Genomic DNA, 23,190 nt, shown 5'->3' with positions numbered 1-23,190 from the left:
TCATACACATAATGGAATACACATATTTTTATCAACAAAAATTACTTATGCATTCCAAGTCACTTAGTTACAAACATAATAAGCAATGTGAAATTTTATTTTTACATTAAAACAAGCCTTAATAATGATAATCAATCATAAAGAAATATACAAATAGTTTAGGATACATATATCCATAATAAGGAATTCACAACTATACATATTTTCTAAATTACAAAAAATAATAATAATATATGATAATGTTTTCTAAAGCCAATGATACCATGTACAAAGGGAATAGATCTTGATTTCATATCCATTGATTTCTTGCACTCTCTTGATGTAGTCCTTGTGCATGTGTGGAAAAATTTTCATCTTGATTGAATGTTTTTGACTCATTGGTTGACCTCCTAGCCTACTATTTGGGTAATATTCTTCCCTGCTTACCCCCAGGCTATAATGGGTTTGTATGGAAGAAGAAAAACACTAGAAAGTGGAGGAGAACTCTTCAACTCAAGTGTTTCCTGCTCAAAGAGGCTCCGCTTCCATGAAACTCATTATAAAATTCAATAGTAACTCTAACTACACAATGGCATTAGGATAATCATGCAACAGTAAGTCCAAAGAGAATCCACTTCCCATAACTTTCTCCTTCATTTATAGAAGGTTTTAGTGATGACAATTGTCACTTCATGCACAAATAATTATTTTTGTTAATTCAATAATTTGATTATTCATCTATCCAAGTGTTAGCCTATCATCAAAGCTCTCCTAAAATGATTACATACTTTTTTATTAAAATTGTTATTTTTCCTCACCCACATGTGTCCCTATTTTTTCTCCTAGTTGTCGCTTGATCCCAATTTACACTCCATATTTTGTGTTCATTAACTTAAGTCAACATGTAGATCTCAAATTTTGTTCCCCAACTACTCCCTAATTTTTCTCAAGTTGAAGTCTTAGTTGGAGATATTTGTGTTATGCTCTTGCCACATGGAGGTTCTCTCATGAAATTCAATTTCTCTAATTGTATATTATTATTCTTTAATTTCATGCACAACCCTATTTTCTTAATGAGAGTAAATTATCATTGGATTAATGTTTCTAATTAACTATATTTCCCCTTTCCCTTTTGTTATTAGAACAATTTATATATATATATATATATATATATATATATATATATATATATATATATATATATATATATATATATATATATATATATATATGATTTATTTAGATATACATTATATTTTTATGGTCTTTTTAAATTGAGGAAGGTAGGGTTACTTATTTGGTTTAAATTTTATAATTATACCTATTATCCATTTTCCCAAGGTTTTCTTCTGATTTAATTATTTTTATTGGACAAAAACCGACTTACTACATTATGTGCATTAGTGCTTATAATTCCATGATAATCAACCCTTAATTTTCTTCCAACCTTTTCTTCCTAATGCTAATGGTGTCAAGATGATTGTTTCCTTCAAGAAGTTCCTTTGAAAGTTCCAAGGGTGCAACATTGATTTCCACTCATGCATCTGTGACTACGAGGAGAAAACCTTGTATTCCACCTCCTCAGGGCATGGTGATAGGAAACCTTGACGATCTTAAGTCTTGAGTTGTGGTCCCAAGTTGGTGTCCCTTTGATTTTCTTTGATAGATGAACTTTCATGCCTAGATACACAAATATATTTCTGCATCCTTCCCTTTTTCATCTCATCCCTCGTCATCCTGTCATGATGTAAGTGAGTACTTGCATCTGAAATTCACTCATGATGAGATGATATCAAAATGAAACACCCTAGTATAAGATAAAGCATTTGGGTCCATAAATTGGGCAGAGGTCAGGTGATAGGTCAGGAGAGAGGGCCCAGTGACTGCACAAATGCGTAGTTCAAGCAGCCAAGGGTCTAGCTTGATCACTGAAACTACATAGTGTGCACCTTAGGCTAGACTAAAGGAAAAATTTGTGTAGTACAGAATGAGGGAAAAAATTGCACAATTCAGACCGAGTGAAAAATTTGTGTAATCGAGACTGGCGAAAAAAGTTCATAGTCTAGGTTAAGAGAAAAGGAGGACTCAGAAACTATGCAACTACATAGTTCAAAGGCTTAGGGAGAGATACTCATGCTTTTTCTTCTACAATGTGCAGTTCAGGCTAGATTGGGAGGAGTGATTGTGTAATCCTGAAGGCCAAGATAGGGCCTAAAGCATAGGAACTATGCAGTGCAGCAAACTTCAGAGGTAGTGACTGTGCATTGCACAGTGCCAAGAGGGAAGGTCACGCCTTGAGGTCTGGAACTGCACAGTTCATAGTCCAAACATGCTAGGTGAAGTCAAGTTTCTAATCAGAAAGCCTCTTCAAGAATGGTTTAGTGTCAGACTAGTGAGATTAGTATGTGAGGTGATAAATTTTCTACTGTGATCTCACACTTAGAATACTTGATGACACAAAAAAATATATCACCCATGACACATGAAAAATGCATTTACCTATGTGTGACAACCGAATGACCAATTACGACAAGTGCAACACTTAAGATACACTTTGCGATGACCTTGACGACACTTGTGTGACAATGCTCAAAACTTTTTGTATGGGTGCAACAAATGTTTGAATGGTTAAGACAACTCCCAAACAAAAATATACACCCTCGAAACCATCAGAACGCGCTTCTACACAATGTGCATCAACCAATCATGTGAAAAGATGAAAGTATAACCAACTTGGAAAGGGAAGAAAAACATTTCAATAAAGTACATGAAATGATTTTCAATATTTGTGACAACAATGTGTAAGACCAAGATATAATTCCATATTCTCTGCCTCGGTTGACCTCTTCTGTACAGGGCCTTGGTTCCTTAGGGTGTATTCATTCATTGTGTAAGTTACTTTCATCTCCCCACTTACCCCATGAATAGACATGGTTCAATTTATGCCTTGTTGGTTGAACACAACATAAGATTCATTGATATCACAATGTTTCGAGTTGGGAAGGGTAGTGTAGCTCATGAGCTTAAGATTTTCAAAGTATAATTTTTCATCTCTGGTGTTTCTTCACTTCCAGCGAGCCTAGAAAATACCCCAACAGAGTCACATAGGAACACAAATATTGCTCCACTTCCAACGAGCCTGGACAATACCTCGACGGAGTTGCTTGCTTCACCTCTCTACATAGGAATCCTTTCTCTTCTTTCACCTTTATTTATTTATTTATTTCAAAGAGAACTGTGCATCAAAACTTATTTACTTTGGGGGAAAAGACGGATCCCAACTTATTGAGAGAAGAAGAGGTTGTTCCTTCAGAGAAGTATATAGACACCTTTGATTTAGGTTTTCTTGTTTAGATTTTTCCCCTTCTGCACTTCTAGTAGTTGGATAAGCATGAGAACACTGAAATATATAGATCGAACGTAGGCATGATTTTTCCATAATAGACATGGGTTCATGGTTGGACCAAAACTCTCCTTACGGATGGATTGTACTTTATGTCAGAACTTCATCGACCAAAAGATATAACCAACACAAGGAAGACACACTGAAAGTTAGCCAAATTTTGAAGTGTCATAAGAATATTTAGGCTTCTGCAACAAACATACTAAGAAGAAAAAAATAGGTCCAGGCCAAAGACTTATTCACATGATGAAAACAAAATGAAACAACAACAAGAAATAAAAAAAAAGAAACAAAAAGAAAGGAAAGACAACACACAACAAGGAAAGAAAACTAGAAGACATGCAAAAGAAGCTAAACCAAAGAATAATGCAATAGAAAAGTAAGGAAGAGAAGAGAGACTAAAGAGGATAAGAACAGGATCAGTGTAAGAAAGGGGAAAACTAAGATGCAGCTAATCCTACTCCTAACCTAACAACTAAAAGGTTGGGGTCACTTATAATGGAATTTCCAATGTAGCCACCGTAATCATTCCTAACCTACAATCACAATGATGTGATCAATTAAAACATATATAAATAACTATGAAAGAGAAAATATGAGAGTTTGAATAACTTACACACTAATAGGAAAGTCTTTACTGTGGGTAGAAAGATGTGTCACAATTGCTACTTTTATCCAAATCACATTCTTCCCTTTTCGACAGAAACAATAATCAAACAAACCTAGAAGACTTCTTGCTAATGCACCTTCTTCTGTGTCATCCTAATTAGCAAGCATGAGAAAAGGCTTAAACCTATTTATTGCAATGGAGCTTTCCGAGTAAGATTGCTCAAAACATTCAATGATCGGAGCATAAAATCATGATGATCCTCTTGAAAAATTGGAAATCTTTGAAAAGATGGATTTTCTATTAGAGGCATGGGATTATAATGAGAATATTGTGAGGGAAAATATATCTGATCATATTTTTCAGTTATGTTGAGATAGTGAGGACCTAACATAACCATTAGTAGAGACTGAAGTGCCTCAACCACTCAACAAAAATATGAATAGTGAGATGTTGAATGATGAAGATCGAAGGATGTAAAACAACTTCCATTGGATATACTAGTGGGAAAATGATAACATGAATGAAAGTCATCAAAGAGAAAATAATGATCAAATGAGATTATTAAAGCAACATATTCCCAGTTTTTTATAAACAAAGATAAACCAATTTGAACAATTTTGTGAATGCTCTAAACAATCGAACCAAGTTCCTTGCAAGACAAATGTGACAAACTGTTTAAGCATTGTAATCGTGAAAATAATTAAAAGGTGATTCCATCACAACAAATACATGAGACTGGTCAGGACACAATGAACATAGAAGAACATGATTCGTTAGATGACTTGTGCATTCATTATTACTTAAGAGGATGAAAATTTGCAATATAACATTCGCAAGAAAAAGGAGCTAACTATTAATAGATGGATATGATTGGCATGATTCCTTTGGAAAAAGATAGTATTTGGAATGATCAACTTCACAATTCCATGATTCTATGAGAGGGACACATTCCAAACCCTAGTTTGATGTGAGAGATTTGCATGAAAATGAATAAACTAGAAAAGATTCCTGAATCTGGTCAGAAGTAAAATCTTGAAATTTGAAAGATCATACCCAAAATACTAAACATTTTTTAAAAATAAATTTTCATCGAGTGAAATTATGCAAAGATAAGGATTGTGGGAGGAAAAATATATCTAGCTTAGTTTGGGGGGCTTACCAGAGTCACAAGATCCTGACATAACCATCAATGGAATCTGAAGTGCTTGGACTCCCTCACAGGTCCTGTAACTTCCCGGGATTGTAAAATCACATCATGAAGATTGAACTAGATCATGCATGGTTTGAGGATAGCTTCTACCACTGGTTTAAACAAAGCCACTACTCACCGGATGGTACCCATCTTTGTCACTAATTTGACTGGATTTTTCAATTTCAACAATCATATTACTCAAGTTGAAAGATTATTCTAATCACAAATTCAAAGATAAATGAATCAAGGAAATTTCATGAGCAAGCTTATTTGAAGAGTTGTCTTCATGCAAGTGAAGAGATGATGAGGGTTGGGAAGAGTACTCAAAGATTTGATTATTTTTATTTTCCTCATGGATAATCTTATCAACTTATGCTAATTGAAAGGTTAACTCATCGGATGATGGACTTGAAGAACATGGATTACCCTCATCGTAAGTAGATGCATCGTAGACGATAGAGAAAAAGGAATAGTGAGATGAAGAGGAAGTTTTGATAAGCACATATTCTTTGAATAAATCAAATTCTAGATCAAAATTAAAATCTTCATGAGAAACTAAAAGATCACTTGATGCACCTATGCATTCGTGATTACATGGATCAATAAAATCATCGCCATTGGAATGGTTTTTTCCCAAGGCTACAGATTGGTTGAAATAATTGATTTCATTTGATTTTGTACCAAGATAAGAATCATCCAAGAATGGAAGCACATTTTTTTGACATAGAGGATTACGAAAAAGAGAGGAAATATTAAAATTATCTCCATCTTCCTTCTCCTTTATCCGAGTAATGTGACTACCTTGTACTTGATCACAATTTGGACCAGCAGCATGAAAATCTAGAAGTGTGAAAGACTAGCTGGTGGAGAAGATTGATCAAGTGGGTGATGGTACAAAGAGTCATGACATGTAGATGATAGAGGATATAATAAATCTAGATCAGATTCGAGACTAGAAATATTAATAGTGAAAAGATCTTGTGGAATGGAGGAGTTAGTCTTCACCATAGGCTTCATGAGCCATTTTAAATTTCCTCCATTAAATATGAATCATGAAAAGAAGAAGTAGAATGAGAAGATAGATTAGGAATTTGGTTTGCATATTTCCCAACTTTACAGCCTTTACAAGGAGGCACCCGCATTAAGATTGGAAAAGGAGGAGGACAAGGAACAAAATGGGCAGTAGATTCCTCCTTTGAAAGTAGGGGTGTCTCATGATTCACAAGAGTCGGGGGAGTAGGAAAATTAGGGAGTTCAAGTTCACCATGTAAAGACATAAGAAGCAAGCACTCAAACTCTTCAAGAAGTCTTGATTCATGTCCTTTTCAAGAATTTCACAACAAAGGTGAAGGAATCGATCAACAAAATCCTCAACTAACTCATTGGGCTTCATTCTTGAGAGATTAATTCTTCTGCAAACATGTCGATAATTATACCTATCAAAGGATTGATGAAGCTCCCCAATGAAGTTATGAAGGGGATTGACGGAAGCAGGTGGAAAGGTATGGCACCATTGATTAACACGAACTTCAAGGGCAAGGAAGAAAATCACACAAGCAAAATCTTCATCATTGATTTCATAAGATTCACAAAATTTAAGAAAATCATAAATGTGCTTGGTTATGGAAGTTTCATCCTCACCATAAAATTTAACTGGGACAAGTGATAGAGAGGCTCATCGGGGATTGAAAATTGATAAAGGGAAAAATTTTAGAAACACCCCGGGAGTAAGATTTGAGGGTGAGCCATTTTAGATAAGAGGTTCAAACTAGATTCAATGGGATCAACTTGGTTTAGGCCCTCCTTCTAGCATCACTGTTGACATTGCTTGAAATCCATCAACCAAGAGGTCTCCCTAATGTGAAGTCTCAATTAGACCTCACATCATTTGTTGTAGGAGCCCCATCCAGAATATCGGTCTAGTTGCCATATATCTCAAAGATTTGCCTTGGCTCTAACTCCCAGCATGAGAGATGGCTGCATTAGTGCCTTTAAAAAGCAAGAAGGTGTGCCTACTGAGTGCTCAGTTGCAACTATGTCAAGTTTCTTCTACTGAAGAAGGGGGTGAAAATTAAGCCTCTAAGTGAGAGGTAATAGTACCACCCAAGAATAGACACACATGAACCAAAATGGTCGATTTAACATCCAGAAAAATAGTCCACAGTGGATGCAACGGTCATTACAACCAACAAATGAAGAAATATATCTATAATATCATGTGCAATAGTCCACAAGGATGGGATAACAATAACAACCATTACAACACATTATCAATAAGATAAGTACTAAAATAACTGAAATAGTTCAACTATCTTAGCACATGTGAAAGAAAACATGAAATACAAACATCTGTAGAACAATATTACAAACATTCATAGTCCATGCATGAAGAATGCGTTGGAATTGAAGGCTTCTATTATTAAGTAAAAGTTCCAAGACACATGTTTACAATGTACATCACTAGCTCTAGTAGTGGAGCATTGGAGCCACTCCTTGCTCCTCAAAGAACTAGCTTATCTCTCTAATGCCTTGCAGGGGGAGCCAAGTTGAAAAGGTCATTTGCTTACATAATGAAGGTGTATATATAACCAAAGTGTGATGCTTCATATTTGTGACTCCTTGACTACCCTCATGAATGTTCAAATTCCTATGACTTTTCAACTTACATGACTCTCCATATTCATGTGTGTCCTTTGGACTTCCACTTTACAATACATTTTGAATATAATATACATGGTCCACAATGATGATGTGGCATATGACAACTCATGACACATCATGACATGAAATTGCTGACATGGACTGCTTGATAATGTGGCAATGTCAAGCCATTGCTACTGTTGTGTCTTTGATGTCTTCTTGAGAACACCTTGTCTTCCACCTCCTCATGGCCTGGTGATAGGAAACCTTGATGATCTTAAGTCTTGAGTTGTGGTCACAAGTTGGTGTCCCTTTGCTTTTCTTTGATAGATGAGCTTGCATGCCTAGTTGAACAAATGTATTTCTACATGATTCCCTTCTGCATCTCCTCCCTCATCATCCTGTCATGGTGTGAGAGAGTACCTGCATCTACAATTCACTCATGAGGAGAAAATACCATTATGAAAACACCTTGCCTAAGATAGATCATTTGGATGTATAAACTAGGCCGAGACCAAGTGATAGGTTGGGAGAGAGGGCCTAGTGGCTATCAAGTTGCATAGTTCAAGCGGCCAAGGGTTAGGATTGATCAATAAAACTGCACAGTTCGTAGCTCAAGCTAGAATGAGGGAAAAATTTTCATAGTCCAGCCTGAAGGAGAGATTTATGCAGTCCAGACTAAGTGAAAATTTTGGGTAGTCCAAACTGAGGGAAACATTTGCACAGTCCAGACTAAGGGAAAATTTGTGTAGTACCAATCGAGGGAAAAAGTTGTGTAGCACATATTGAAGGAAAAAATTGTGTAGTCCAGACTGAGGGAAAATGGGGACTCGATAACTATGCAACTATGTAGTTTAGAGGCTCAAGAAGAGATTTTGATGCTTGTGCATGCGCAACGCACACTTCAGGCCAGGTTGGGAGGAATGATTATGCAATCCTGAAGGTGAAGACAAGGCCTCAAGCAAAGCAACTACACATTACAACATCCTTGAGAGGTAATGACTTCACATTGAACAATGCCAAGGGGGAAGTTCACACCTTGAGGTCTATAACTATGGAGTGCATAGTCTAGGCCAGCTGGGTGAAGTCAAGTTGTTGGTTGGAAAGCCTCTTCAGGAATGGTTAAGTGTTGGACTAGTGAGACTAGTGTGTGAGGTGATAAAGTTTCAACTATGATCTCACACTTAGAATACTTGAAGACACAACAACATAGATCACCCATGACACATAAATAATGTATTTACTTACATGTGACAACCTTATGACTAATTATGAAAAGCGTGACACTTAAGATACATTTTGCGACGACCGCGACTACACTTGTGGGACAATGCACAAAAATTTGTGAATGAGTGCAGAAAATGTTTGAATGGTTAGAAAAACTAATAGACACAAAGATAGACCTTCAAAACCATCATAACATGCTTCTACACATTGTGCGACAACCAATCATGTTAAAAGATGACAATATACCCAACTTGCAAAGGGGAGCAAAACAATTCAAGAAAGTACATGAAATGAGTTTTGGTATTTGTGACAAAAATGTGCAAGATGAAGCAAGGATTTTAAATTGAGTGTAAGACAATGTTTTGTAGGGTGTTGTATAAGCTACAAAAACAACTTGATGTGTTTTCAAAATTAGAATGATTATAAGTAGCTTCCATTTAAATGAAATTTATGTCAAGAGTACAAACACCTTACCAAATACTATAATCTTTTCATTCCTATTCAACCCACTCTAGAAAGAGATGAATGATGGCATCAAGTTAAAACTATTCTACCAATAAGAAATCCAAACCCTTTAAATCTAATGTCCCTAAAGGCCCAATTACTACCATGTTGAATATATTTGAAATCTCGTTTCAACTTATTTTAGATATATCTCCCCTTCCTACTACCAACCAAAATTATAAGGTCATTCAATCGCCACTACGAAGAAGATAGTTGAGGGCATCATCTTTGCTATCTCCTTTTCTCTATATAAATCTTAAGTTACCTCTCCTTCCTCCCCTATGGTAATTCCTAGTTCCATTGGTCTTTTTGTCGTTGTGGACGAATTTGATCAGAATTCATAGAATCACATTCTATAATCGAGTGGTATGACTAGTTAGAAGAAATCCCAATAACAACTCAAAGAGAAAGATGAAGACCCTAAATAATATAGGATCCATAAGAAAATTGAGAGAATTTCATCAAAACAAAAAATAAAAGAAAAAAGTAGCAACCATTTAAGGCTTCAATGATCTATTGAGAGCACTTTTGGAACTAGATTCAAAATAATTTCCATTAAAATCAATAGAATGTAGACATTGCCAACTGTTTTAGGTGGAAACCTGAAACCCCTATGAGTGAAATAATGAAATTGGTCTCTTATGGTTGTAGGGAAATGGGAAAATAATATTAGGAAAAATCATTGAGAGATCTAATAAAAGTAGAAAAACTAGTGGAAGGGTAGCCAAGGACTAGTGGTAAATGCTAGAGGGGTGTCAAGCAGCATATGCATACATTGTGGGCTAAGTCAACATTTGAGTTTGCCTTTAACCAAAAACTCAACATTAGATATTGGTAAGAAAAAATTATAAGGACACCGAAGAGAAGGTACATAGATTTAATTTTTATTCTTTAATTCATTATCATGAAAAAAATATTTTTTGGCAGTATCTAAGTCAAATGCAAGTGTTAAGATATGAAAATAATTGCATGGTAGTTATATTTTTCAATATGGTTATCTATGGGTTATCTCCACTAAGGAAAAAAGTGGGGAAACCATAGTATATGGTCAGTTTAGGCACAGGATGGAGGAATTGATTTCATATTGGGACCTAGTTGATATCATTCAAAATAAAGGAAAGCATACATATCAAAGTGTCACATACCCAGTTCCCTTAATGACTTACAAAGGTTACATAGTACCAAATATTTATCTTTTCTTGTTACTAGCTTGACAAGAAGCTATAATACCACTTTGTCACATACATGTTGGGTAATTTAATTGAATCATAAATTACTTTCATTAAATGTCAATCCAGGTTTGTATACATGTCAAGTACACTACACTATATGTGCTAGGAAATCAACTTTCAATTTTAATTCTAAGAGAATAATTCCAATTTATTAATAGAAAGAAATTAATGGTAAACCTATGCAAATGAATCAAAATATTATGATGGAGTGAAAATGAAATCTTAATCTAAAAAAAATTGAATTTTAAAGACTACAAGTGCACGAAAAATATATGAGATGAAATCTAGTCAAAGCACACACATATACTTAATTTTGATGAAAGAAATGAAATGACTATTCTTGAAGGTAGAAAATAAAAGGAAACTATTCTAATCTAGTGAAAGAAAATGCCATCTATTGTAATGAAATTTTAATCTAATGAAAGTAAAGATAATCTATTCTAGGAAAGCAAAGAACACTTTTATACTATGGAAGAAAAGAACGATTATTCTATGAAATAAAGAAATATTATTCTCTGAAATGAAAATAAACTAAATAAAAGAGAGATGCCAATATATCTATGAGAGCAAGGGAAACCTATTTTAAATGATTGAATACTATAGAGAAATTCAGAAATTCAATGTGTGTTCAAAGCGTAGAGTTCATTCTTAAAAAACTATGATATGCTTATGAATGTTGTGCACAAAACTATGCGATGAAATAATCCATTATATCCATACAAATGAAAATGAAAGGAGTGAAAAAAGAAGCTAAAGAAGTAAATACTTTTGGTGTTTTAAGTGTAATTCAAGCGCTTGATGCAATCCTGTAAGGAAAAAGAAAAAAATGAGAAAGAATATGAAATTCATTATAAAAAGAAATAAAACAATTGAAAGAAACAAAGTAAAATAAAGAAATGGTAAAAATTATTATATCACAAGTCTCGCATGCCACAAGGGGTCCTCCAAGTGATGCACGATATTAATAACTCACAGAAAACATTTCTATAATTGTCACAATATACTCATCAAAATTCAATGACAACAAAAGGAAAAATTGGATATTAAATTGGAAATTTTCTGCACATATCTTGTTTAAAATCACATAACATATTCTCCCATTTTAATGGAAAAGGAAATCATATTTATAAAAATACTTAATATAAGTAATTAATACATATAGATCCACAAATCTCTCCTAGATTCATAAATTTCTCATGTGGTTAGAAACAATTTTCTAAAAATAGGACATCATTATATCTACAAAGATATTTTAGCTTTGATAGGAGATACATATAAAAAATCCCATGATTCTTGTCCATGAAATGTTCTTGAATGATGATCTCAAATCTTCCTCAAATATTCAAGATTTTGAAGAGGAAATTTGAATTTAAGGCTTAGTGGCCGAATGTGACTTTGCTGGAATATTTAAATATTCTTGCAATCATCATAAAACTCATCCAACTTTTATTTTTAAGTGAATACATTCTATTTTATTTAATATTTAACCATAAATTCACTCAAAATGCTAAAATAAATTCTTTGGGAAATAATAAGATTAATCCCATATCTGGTCATGAAAATGGTGTTTATGCAAGGTTATGGAGTTGCGAAATATGGTAAAAACTGAAGGAAAGTGAAAGGAAAGAGAGTGAAAAAGGATGACATTTTGGAGACCCAACAATACCCCTACTAAATTTATCATCACTGAACTTTCAAAAACTTGATTTTCATCTCATACATTTTGCTAAACACTTTTTCATGTAAACCTTTCTTCAAATACCTAGTATAGAACCAATTAAGTAGTTCTTTTCTTGTAGAAATTTCATCAAACTTTTTGTTTGCAATCATTTAAGAAAAAATACTCTTATTCCACTTGTAACATTATAACTTAAATATGCCACTAAATCATGTAACTTTTAATTTTTGTTTGAAACCTCATAGAAGAAAAGTTATAGTATAAATTCCCTAATGGCCTATTTAAATATGAATTTAGGAAGCCCAAATTCCTATGATCATATTTTCCAAAATTTCATGACCCAAGATCTAAAAAGTAAACCAAAGGATCGGTGGAATTTCCCCTTTTTATTGTCCACTTTTCAAATTTTGGAACCTCCCAGAAGAAAATTTATAACATAAATGTCAACATGACCTATTTAAAGAAGAATTAGGAGGTCTATCTTCCTCAACTAATGTTGTTATATAAAAAGATACAATCAAATAATATAGAAACTACAACCATGATAAACTCGTTGAATGGTAAATGCATCTACATATAAAAATGTTGAAAGATCAATTAAATAAGCATGCATGCCACTAACCATCTTTGCCAAAAACATCATTAACATACGAATAAATATTTATCTATTGCAGTGAGAAAGATATTGGAAATTGAAGTAGGGAAAGCCACGTTCCACCCCACCATAAGATATGTTGTGCAAACTTTTTCTCAATACAAACTACCCCCATGCTAGATATTGATTCCTCGAGGATAACTTAACATAGGGATATTTCGCACACTCATATTCAAACTAGATTTTAACATAGGAGAACTTAACTGAGGGGTATTTCACACACTCATTTTCAGACTAGAATTTAACACTAGAAGTGAAGGACATTCTCCTTCACACACACAAGCAAATTCAATGATTTTCCATTCCATAGAGTCCTTCTATAAAATATAAAATCCCCTGACCCTTCCCTCTTTAGGGTTCTATGTGCCACACACAACCAAGACCATTCCCAATCCTTAGAGCCATATAGTCCAAAGAAAAACATATGTAACACATTCATTTCTAGTCACACATGTTGTCACTAATTCTCATTCTAATTCAAATTTCGAAGTGGGAAAGAGAGATGTATGAGAGATTAATAGAAGAGAGAAAAATTATAAGCTTAAGAACCAAGAAGAAGAAGAACCCCTTGATTGCTTCTCCCTCTTTTTTTTGTTATAATCACACCTTGACTCTTCATCTTCACAAACTTTCAGCTTCTTCAGAAGAATAACCATCACATCAAAGGGAAATATTCACACAAGGTATAGTTTTCCTCTTAGGTCAAGATTCTATTAGAAATTAAATAACATAACAATGGAACACATAAAATATTGTGGAAACAAAAACATATAAAAAATCACTAAACAAGAGACGCACAAATATACGTGATTCACTTAATTGGGGCTACGTCCACAGAGAAACAACCAGTCCTTGCCTTTATATTATCTAGCAAACTGAAGGGATACAGCCTACAACAAATATGTTGTAAATTCCTCTTCACTCTCACACAAACTCCTCTCTTCTAGGGAAAAAAACCTTAAATTAACATAACTTCAACTATTATATTTTCCACCTAATGAATGACCCAAATTAGCTATGAAATTACAATATTTTACAAGGAAATTTGTATCTATGCCCCCCCGGACCCTCGTGGTGGCACTAGTGGTGGGGAAATCCCATCCACACCCCCCATTAGGGATTGATATCCAAACACAGCTGAAACAAGACCTCTGAATCAAGAAGATAATCAGTCCCCACACCCAAGAATAACCATCACATCAAAGGGAAATATTCACACAAGGTATAGTTTTCCTCTTAGGTCAAGTTTCTATAAGAAATTAAATAACATAACACTAGAACACATAAAATATTGTGGAAGAAAAAAAACATAAAAAATCACAAAACAAGAGAGACACAAATATATGTGGTTCACTCAATTGGGGCTATGTCCACGGAGAAACAAACAGTCCTTGCCTTTATATTATCCAACAAAATGAAGGGATACAACCTACAACAAATATGTTGTAACTTCCTCTTCACTCTCAGAAAATCTCCTCTCTTCTAGGGAAAAAACCTTAAATTAACATAACTTCAACTATCAGATCTTCCACCTAATGAATGACCCAAATTGGCTACGAAATTACAATATTTTACAAGACAATTTTTATCTAAGCCCCCCCTACACCCCCCTGACAGCACTAGTGAGAGGGAAAGCCCATCCATGCCCCCCATTAGGGATTGATATCCAAACACAACTGAAACAAGACCCCTAAATCAAGAAGATAATCAGGCTCCACACCCAACAGTTTCCCCCCTCCCCAAGGCATCATAATCTAAAGGTTGTTCCCTTTCTTCATCTCTAGCATTTTTATTAATAAAAATAAACATTACGTCATATAATATGAATTGACATCATAGCACTAATATTGGAACCCCAACATCATTATGTTCTTAATTACATCACAAAATTCAGGGTAATGAAATGGGTGTCTATTTCTGGGAATGCTAGTGCCTTTTTGATCTGCTAGTCCCACTAGAATTGGCAGCTATCCTAGAAACAAACAATCAAAGCAATTTGTGATTTCCTTTATGTATGATAGATAAGAGAGGAGCAAAGGGACCAACCTGGATCTTCCACTTGACTCCTTGCTTGATTTCTCTCTCCCTTGATAGAGTTTGCCCCTCTTCTCCTACTTATCTCGCTCAATGAATACCTATAGAGGTAAAGTAACAAAACACCGTCAAAGCATCTCGATCTATTATATCATAAACAATGCATAATCAGAAATACATTGATCATACAATGGAATTCACAAATACACGATTGTATGGAGGGAAACTCAAAGAACTTTATTAATAATATAAGGGAGAATTACAACCCAGCTATCTGATCGAGCATCATCCTCCTAGCATCAAAGCCCTCTTTAGCTCATGAAAAGCAAGATCATCCAACAATACAATGCTCTTTCTCAAAGACAAACTATCAGCACTTCTTTACAAATTACAAAATTCCAGCCTCTAGATCTCTTAGATGAGTGATCCATTTATAGATTTCTGCAAGGGTGTGAGTCATCTCTAGGTTTTTGATTAGTGTTATTCCTCTTGTTGTTCATGGTTCCACTTGGAGATTTCTTATATCTCTTACTCATCCCTGGGTGAATTCAGAGAGGCAAGTGTCACAGGAGAAGTTTCTGGAAGATTCCATGAGTATCCACTTAGCAAACTATTTCGGGCATTTGTCCATCCTCGCTCATCACACCCTACAGAAGGCCTCTTCAGTATGCATCGCATCTTGACAGTGGGGCAGTCAGTATGGTCCAGTTTTGGCTAGTTCTGAGTGGTTTTTCAGGTGAAACTTTTGGGGAATGATGTAATTAGTTGACCATGATACTTTAGGGTATGAAACAACACTTTTAGGGGTTAAATATCCCTTGGTTTATTGACATATAATATTGGGGTTGCAGTGCCGAAATATGTCTATAACAGTTGCCCCCTAAATCATGAAGTTGTAAATCTTTTGATGTCGGGTGAAATGTTTTATCATGAGGACCTGAGGTATTCGAACTGGAAGGTGACCTATATAAGATACAATACAATACATCATCATGATATTACTTTCATGATTTGGCTGAGGCAAGCATTCCCATGCTCACCTTTATAAATTCATTTTCATGTACATAGGACAGATAATTGTCTGCAGTTGCAGGCTAGTTCTTCTTATGAAGAGTCATCTTCCCTGGCTTAGATGACTATTTTTGTAGCTTACGTGTACATTTGATGTCTTTATATCTCTGAATATATCACAGCCCAGATGGATGAAACTAGATCCGAGGTCTTCAAAACTCGTTCAATATTCGCCCGATGTACAAGTCAATCCATGTGAAAAGATGTCCTGAAGTCGAACATGGAAAGACATCACTTGATTACCAGCCAATAATGTAAGTTATTAACAGGCGTGAGAGGAATCACCGATAATGATAATGACCCTCAAGGTACTACAGTACAATTCACATGGTGTGAATATATGATCTGATGTCGAACACCACGCAAAATATTTCGGTCGAAGGCCATTGATGTAAACCTGTCATTGGACGTGAGAAACTTGCCATTGAGGCATGCAAGCTTCAAAGTATTGAAAGGGTTGTTTCTAAGTCAACTTCTTGGATAATGAGCTGATGTCGAAAAGAAGTGACCCGTCGTAGGAGGGCCTTAATGTATCCCACATCTATGACACGAAACGGAGCAAATGATTTTCTGGAGGTGAAAACGATCTGATGATACAAGGTTCAGGAATGGCGGTCATGAAAAATGGAGGGTGAAAGTATCGCAGTGGATGAGGTGTTAACTGGATGGTGAATTCTCTGAATGACTTCTCGTGAACATATCAGTGACACTGAGATGGATTGGTATCGTTAACCCCAAAAGATGGATGGTATGGAGGACCAATGGCGATATGATTGGTGAACGAAATGACCCAACCCGACTCGATCATGGCGATGGAGTGAAAGTGTCATGTTCAAGAGGGACCTGCTACCATAAAATTCTTCAAGTTTTCTTCCCTTTTTCCCCAGTCATTTTTGACTAGTACCTCTTTATTTTTGTCAATATTAAGGAGGATAACATATGCTTGTTATATAATTTTCCCTTCGGGAAAACCTGTCATTATGTTTTAGCGAGTTTAGTGACAGTGAAACTCGTTCTTGTCTGGGTGGACAAGTTTGTCACTATTGTTTTAATGAGTTTAATGACAAAGACAACTTGGTCCTTTTCATGTTTATAGAGTTTGAAAAGGGACGAAAAGAGAACTCCAGTAGTTATTTTTCGTAGCATAATCCCTTAAGTCCAAAAAGGATTAAAATAATACAAAAGGGATGACTTTTCGATCACTTTAGCGAGCCGAAAAAGACAAGCACTCGAACTTTTTTATGAGATAATCCCTCAAGTCTAAAAAGTTTAAAATACACAGGAGGGATGGCACTTCCAATCACTTTAGCGAGCTAGAGAGGCCAATTGTTCAACAATATTTTCATATTTAGAGAGTCTGAAAAGGGTTTAAAGTGGACTCGTTTTTTAGGAACGAGTGGTATCTGGGGTAGCAACTAGTTCTGAGTAATTTTGGAACTTCTCAAAACATGGTGATGTGAAGAGGGTGGCTAACAAGACCACTCATCGCAGCTATTCCTCAAAATGGTAAACAATCAAGTGGAAGCATATGATCGGCCAAATGGATGGTGATGGAGGAAACACAACCAAGGTTCAAAAGGTTGGTATAATTTGCAATCACAAGGGTTATTCACCGAAGGTGGGTTCATTTTTGACGAGCTTGAACTCTGGGAGAACATATGCTCATTGGTAGGTTTATTTTTTAACGAGCTTGAACCATACGATAACATTGCTCATTTGGGTGCGGGTTCATTTTTTAGCGACGAGCTCAAACCTTGCGGAAAGTATGCTCAGAAGTGCGGGTTCATTTTTTAGCGATGAGCTCGAACCTTGTAGAAAGTATGCTCTGCTGCCTTTTTATGTAGGCTAGCAATGACCAAACTAAAAAGCTAAAAAAGATATTAAAGCTAAGAAACTGCTGAGGCTAGGTAGGATGGTTTCATCAACTTGTTTAGAAAAAACCTTTCCTTTGCTTCGTCTGCAACATAAATGAAGGTGAATGGTGGATTAGACCAATCACCTAACCTAAGAAGTTGAAATAATAGAAAGCTAAAAAAATCTAAAAAGATAAAAAATGAAATTGGTCATTTTTCGCTTGCATAAAAAGGTTTGCATGCTCCCAAGCATTGAGAAAAGGAGAGTCTCTAGTAACCATATGGGAATCATTGTAGTTAAGCATGAATGTTTTTTGTCAGTGGTTAGACAAAAACAATTCCTTGGCTTTGTTCGCCAATTAGACAAAGGTGAGTGGTGTTTCAAACCAATCACTTAACTTACAGGGAAAATCATATGGTAGGATGGTTTCATCCACAGAATAGACAAAACACTTCCTTGGCTTCGTCAGTAGAATAGACAAAAGTGAATGGTGTTTCAGACCAATCACATAACCTACAGGGAAACCTTATCTTTTTAGCTGGGTTCATCCGTCAAACAGACAAGGGTGCATGCCCCCTAGGCTTCGTTACATTCACCAGACTACTTGCGGTGATTAGGTGGATGGAATGAAGGTTCCTTTATGAGATCAAGTGAAATACTGAACTTGGAACTTTGCTCAGCCTTGTTTCATTTTTTAACGAGCTTGATACAAGACAAGGAACTCTGCTCAAATCCTTGGTTTCATTTTTTAACGAGGTTGACACAAGTGAAGGAACTATCCTCAGTGACCTTTGATCACAACTCATAAGGGGTCATGAAGGAAAGATCTAGTTCGAATGCCCCCAATACATAATGAACAACATCACTTAATTAATCGTCAGTTGATGTAGGTATGGAAGAGGTTGCCACATAATTAATTCGTGGCGAGGATGATACCATTGACATAAATGGGCCATTTAGGAATGATGGTTGACTAGGAGTTATATTTGGACCGGGAAATGAACGCTGGTCAACGGTGAAAATTCTGCCTTCATGCAGGAAACAAATCACTCGAAAGAGTGTTGAAACAATAGCTCCCATGTGATAAACATAGTCACACCCAAGAAGTAAATTGTAATCTAAAGGTCCGGGGACTACCATCACATTAAAATAAACCATTTTTCCTCCCAAAGTGATAGGTAACTGAGGAAGGAACCCTAACGGTCGACTGGTTCCTTTGTTAAAGCCCAACAGATTCTATGTAATAGGCACAAGCAGTGGCAAACGGAGCGCTTGCCAAGCAGTTGAGGAAAGGATACTCACTGATGCACCTTCATCTATAATAGTGCTAGATACAGTCATTTTACAAACTTGTACTATGATTTGGAAGGGCACATAAGAAGGAAGGTGGGATTCTTCCAGTTGATTCCAATCGAAGGAAGTAACTAGAATACTTGGAGGGGGCACCATAGAAACGGAAGAATTAACCCCTTGAGTTACAAGAACTGGAGGATTTTCCTCCTGTCTTGCTGGAACATGTTGACTGCCCCCAAGCTCATTTGAATCTGAGGTAACAAAAAGAACTTAAGTGGTATCATTTTTACTCTCTTTGGGAAAGGTCCAATTAGCTGAAGATGAAATGGGGTTAACTGTTACCTCGATCTGTTGATTTTGGTCGTGTATAGACTCATAGGATTCACTTTCAGAGAGAGTGGTTTCTACTGACGGTTGATTTTGGTCAGTCAGCTCATCAACTAGTGAAGGATTTAGAGATAGTTCAGATGGAAGTCACTGCGGTGAAGCAGGATGGTTATCCAACACTCTTCTGGCTTCATCTAGATAGGGACAAAGGTGAAAGGGGTGTATACCTTCACATAACCTACATGGAACTTTGACCTTTCTTTTCTGTCCATGAACTTCACTATTACTAGTTGATGGAGTGTTACCAACATGATCACCAGAGGTTGATGACACCGGACGATGTGAACAGGAAGACCATTCTTTCAAGATCCGAGGAAAATAAGGACAATTTTGATGAAAATGGTCTTCTGCACAAATTATGCATGGATATTTGACTTTGTGTGGCTTAACGGATGGATTTTCATTAGATGTTGCATTTGAAGCAATGGTTGCTTGGTTTCCCCCTTGCTGAGTTGGCTTCTTCTTCTTCTTCTTCCCTTTCTTCTTCTTCTTAGCCACCTGGTTACTAGTACCAATACTTTCACCAAGAGAAGAGGAAGAGGGGGAGGGAGAAACAAATGAGGAAGAAGGAAAAGGGTCAACTTTAGGATCAACTGGAGGTTGATTTGATTGTGGAGGAATCACAGTATTTTGAATGACAGAGGTTGAGAATAGCCATACTAGCAGGCCAATTGTAATTCCCGGAAGGGACAATGTAGCCATATGAGGAGCACCAATATTTCTGAAAGAAGGAAAAGGACTAGGATTCCCATCAAAAGGGATTCCTTGATTGGTGGATCCCGGATTTGTCTCCATATATCTCAACCTAAGATCAACGAAGGAACATGGATGTTATTCTGAATTTAAATAAATTTTAATGACACTTTGACACAACTTTGCTTTTTCAATTTTTAAGAGTCGAGAAAAAGCTAAAGATGACTCCAGTCCCCTTAAATTTTTAATGAGCTTGAAGTGACAAGTGCCCAAAGGGACCTTTTCTTTTAAGGAGTCAAAAAGGAATGAAAGTGACTACTCTGGAGATCTAGACAAAGGGGCTACCAAACCAATCACAAAACTGCAAAATACACCTTGGTGATAAATTAAAGAGAAATTACCAAGGACTTATGTACGATAGTCAATCTTCCTGAATGCTGTGTTCAGTGCATTGCAATGAATAGGGATGAAAACACGGCTTCCTATGGATAAAGGATATCAGCCTATTGTGGTCTCCCAATAGATACTCGACAGTATGGGGAGCACAAGTCTGTACTAGCACTTGTTGTATCAAAGAGGAGGAATCACCCAACCTTCGATGAAAATGATAGTTACTAGATTTTACGATGCCGGAACACGTCTCTAGCCTAGACCTCTAGATGTGTTGTGTTAGGTTCCGAAGCATTATTAAGTTCATTGAAATCTATTTTAGAGTTGATCTTGCTTAGAAGTTTGCCTTTCAAGGTTCACCACATGATGTATATGTAAAATTCCTAAATATGCAATCTAAAATGATAAACAATTGTTGTTTATGTTTAGTAATGAAAATCCTAGCTACTAACAAAAGAAGGTTACGATTCTTTCAAACAGAAAGCAAAGAGCACACACTAAATGCACTTTTCCTAAATAATTTTTCACACATAGTCTAAATGCAAATGCAAATGCATGTATTTGTTTTTTGTTCCCTTAATCTGAGAAATGCCAAAAAGGAAAACTAAGTATAGATCTAAAATGTTTTCTTTAAAGTGACATTTCGACAATTTCTCTTCAAAATGAAAGGAAGACTAAACGACACTTTTCGATTTCGAATAGAAAATTCTTTTGACACTTCAAAATATCAACAAATCAAATCAAATACATGACAAAAAGTCCAATCAACTATCCAAAGAAGGAAGACCCAACGATACTTCTCTTTTTGATACAAAACAATAGTTACAACACTTTTATTTTTTGCACCAAAACGATAGTTCGATTTAAGAAACTTTTCGACAACGGATTGCAAATGATGGACAAATACATAAAAAATTTTACTAATCCTAATCAATGGAGGTTGAACTATGTAAAGCAAGGAGGTTTCAGTAATGAGGTATTGTTGATAAGCAGCAAAACAATTGAACAGAGCTGAAAACAAGGACAAAAACCCAAATTTCAAGGAGAGAAATAGGACTACTCAGTCATCGCACCTGTGCTTCATAGAAATAGGGATGCATCTCACTTTCTACACTTGGGAAGTGCGATGCATATTGGCTTCCAGTGACAGACAATGCGATGGGCCAGGGAGCGCAACTGAGGTGGGTTTTGGCTCAAATTTACAGCTGAATTCAGTGAGTTAAGATGAGCTATTATGAACAGTAAAGAACAGAGTACAGGGGTATGATCTTGGAAGGTTATTGAGCTACCAATAGGGCATCTATAATGTTTGTAAGTCAAATGTTTGAATCATAAACTAAACCAGAGATTGACTAAAGAAGCATTCATCTACTTCACAATTGCAGAGCAAAAGCGGTTCGAAGGCTATCTAGCTAACTTCAGGCTCTGTCTATAGTTTATAAAACAAACAATCAAAAATAAACAAAAAAACTATTCGATCCCCAGTGGAGTCGCCATTTTGTTTCCAGGAAAACTAGTGTCTTTTCGATTTGCTAGTCCCACTAGGATTGGCAGCTATCCTAGAAACAAACAATCAAAGCAATTTGCGATTTCCTTTATGTATGATAGATAAGAGAGGAGCAAAGGGACAAACCTAGATCTTCCGCTTGACTCCTTGCTTTATTTCTCTCTCCCTTGATAGAGTTTTCCCCTCTTCTCCTACTTATCTCGCTCAATGAATACCTGTAGAGACAAAGTAACAAAACACCATCAAGGCATCTCGATCTATTATATCATAAACAATGCAGAATCAAAAATACATTGATCATACAATGGCATTCACAAATAACAACATTCATAAATACACGATTGTATGGAGGAAAACTCAAAGAACTTTATTAATAATAGAAGGGAGAATTACAACCCAGCTGTCTGATCCAGCATCATCCTCTCAGCATCAAAGCCCTCTTCACCTCATGAAAAGCAAGATCACCCAATAATACAATGCTCTTTCTCAAAGACAAACTATCAACACTTCTTTACAAATTACAAAATTCCAGCCTCTAGATCTCTCAAATGAGGGATCCATTTATAGATGTCTGCAAGGGTGTGAGTCATCTCTGGGTTTTTTAGTAGTGTCATTCCACTTGTTGTTCTTAGTTCCACTTGGAGATTTCTTGGATCTCTTACTCATCCCTGGGCAAATTCAGAGAGGCAAGTGTCACAGGAGAAGTTTCTGGAAGATTCCATGAGCATCCACTTAGCAAACTGTCTCAAACATTTGTCCATCCTCGCTCATCGCACCCTACAGAAGGCCTCTTTAGTATGCATCGCACTTGGCTAGTGTAGAAGTTAGTATGCATCGCACC

The sequence above is a fragment of the Pinus tabuliformis genome, chromosome 7 (assembly GCF_031772625.1).
Source record: "Pinus tabuliformis cultivar Carrire ecotype Pingquan chromosome 7, CPIR1, whole genome shotgun sequence".
Taxonomy (NCBI): Eukaryota; Viridiplantae; Streptophyta; class Pinopsida; order Pinales; family Pinaceae; genus Pinus; species Pinus tabuliformis.
Note: the sequence above shows the minus strand (reverse complement) of the source record.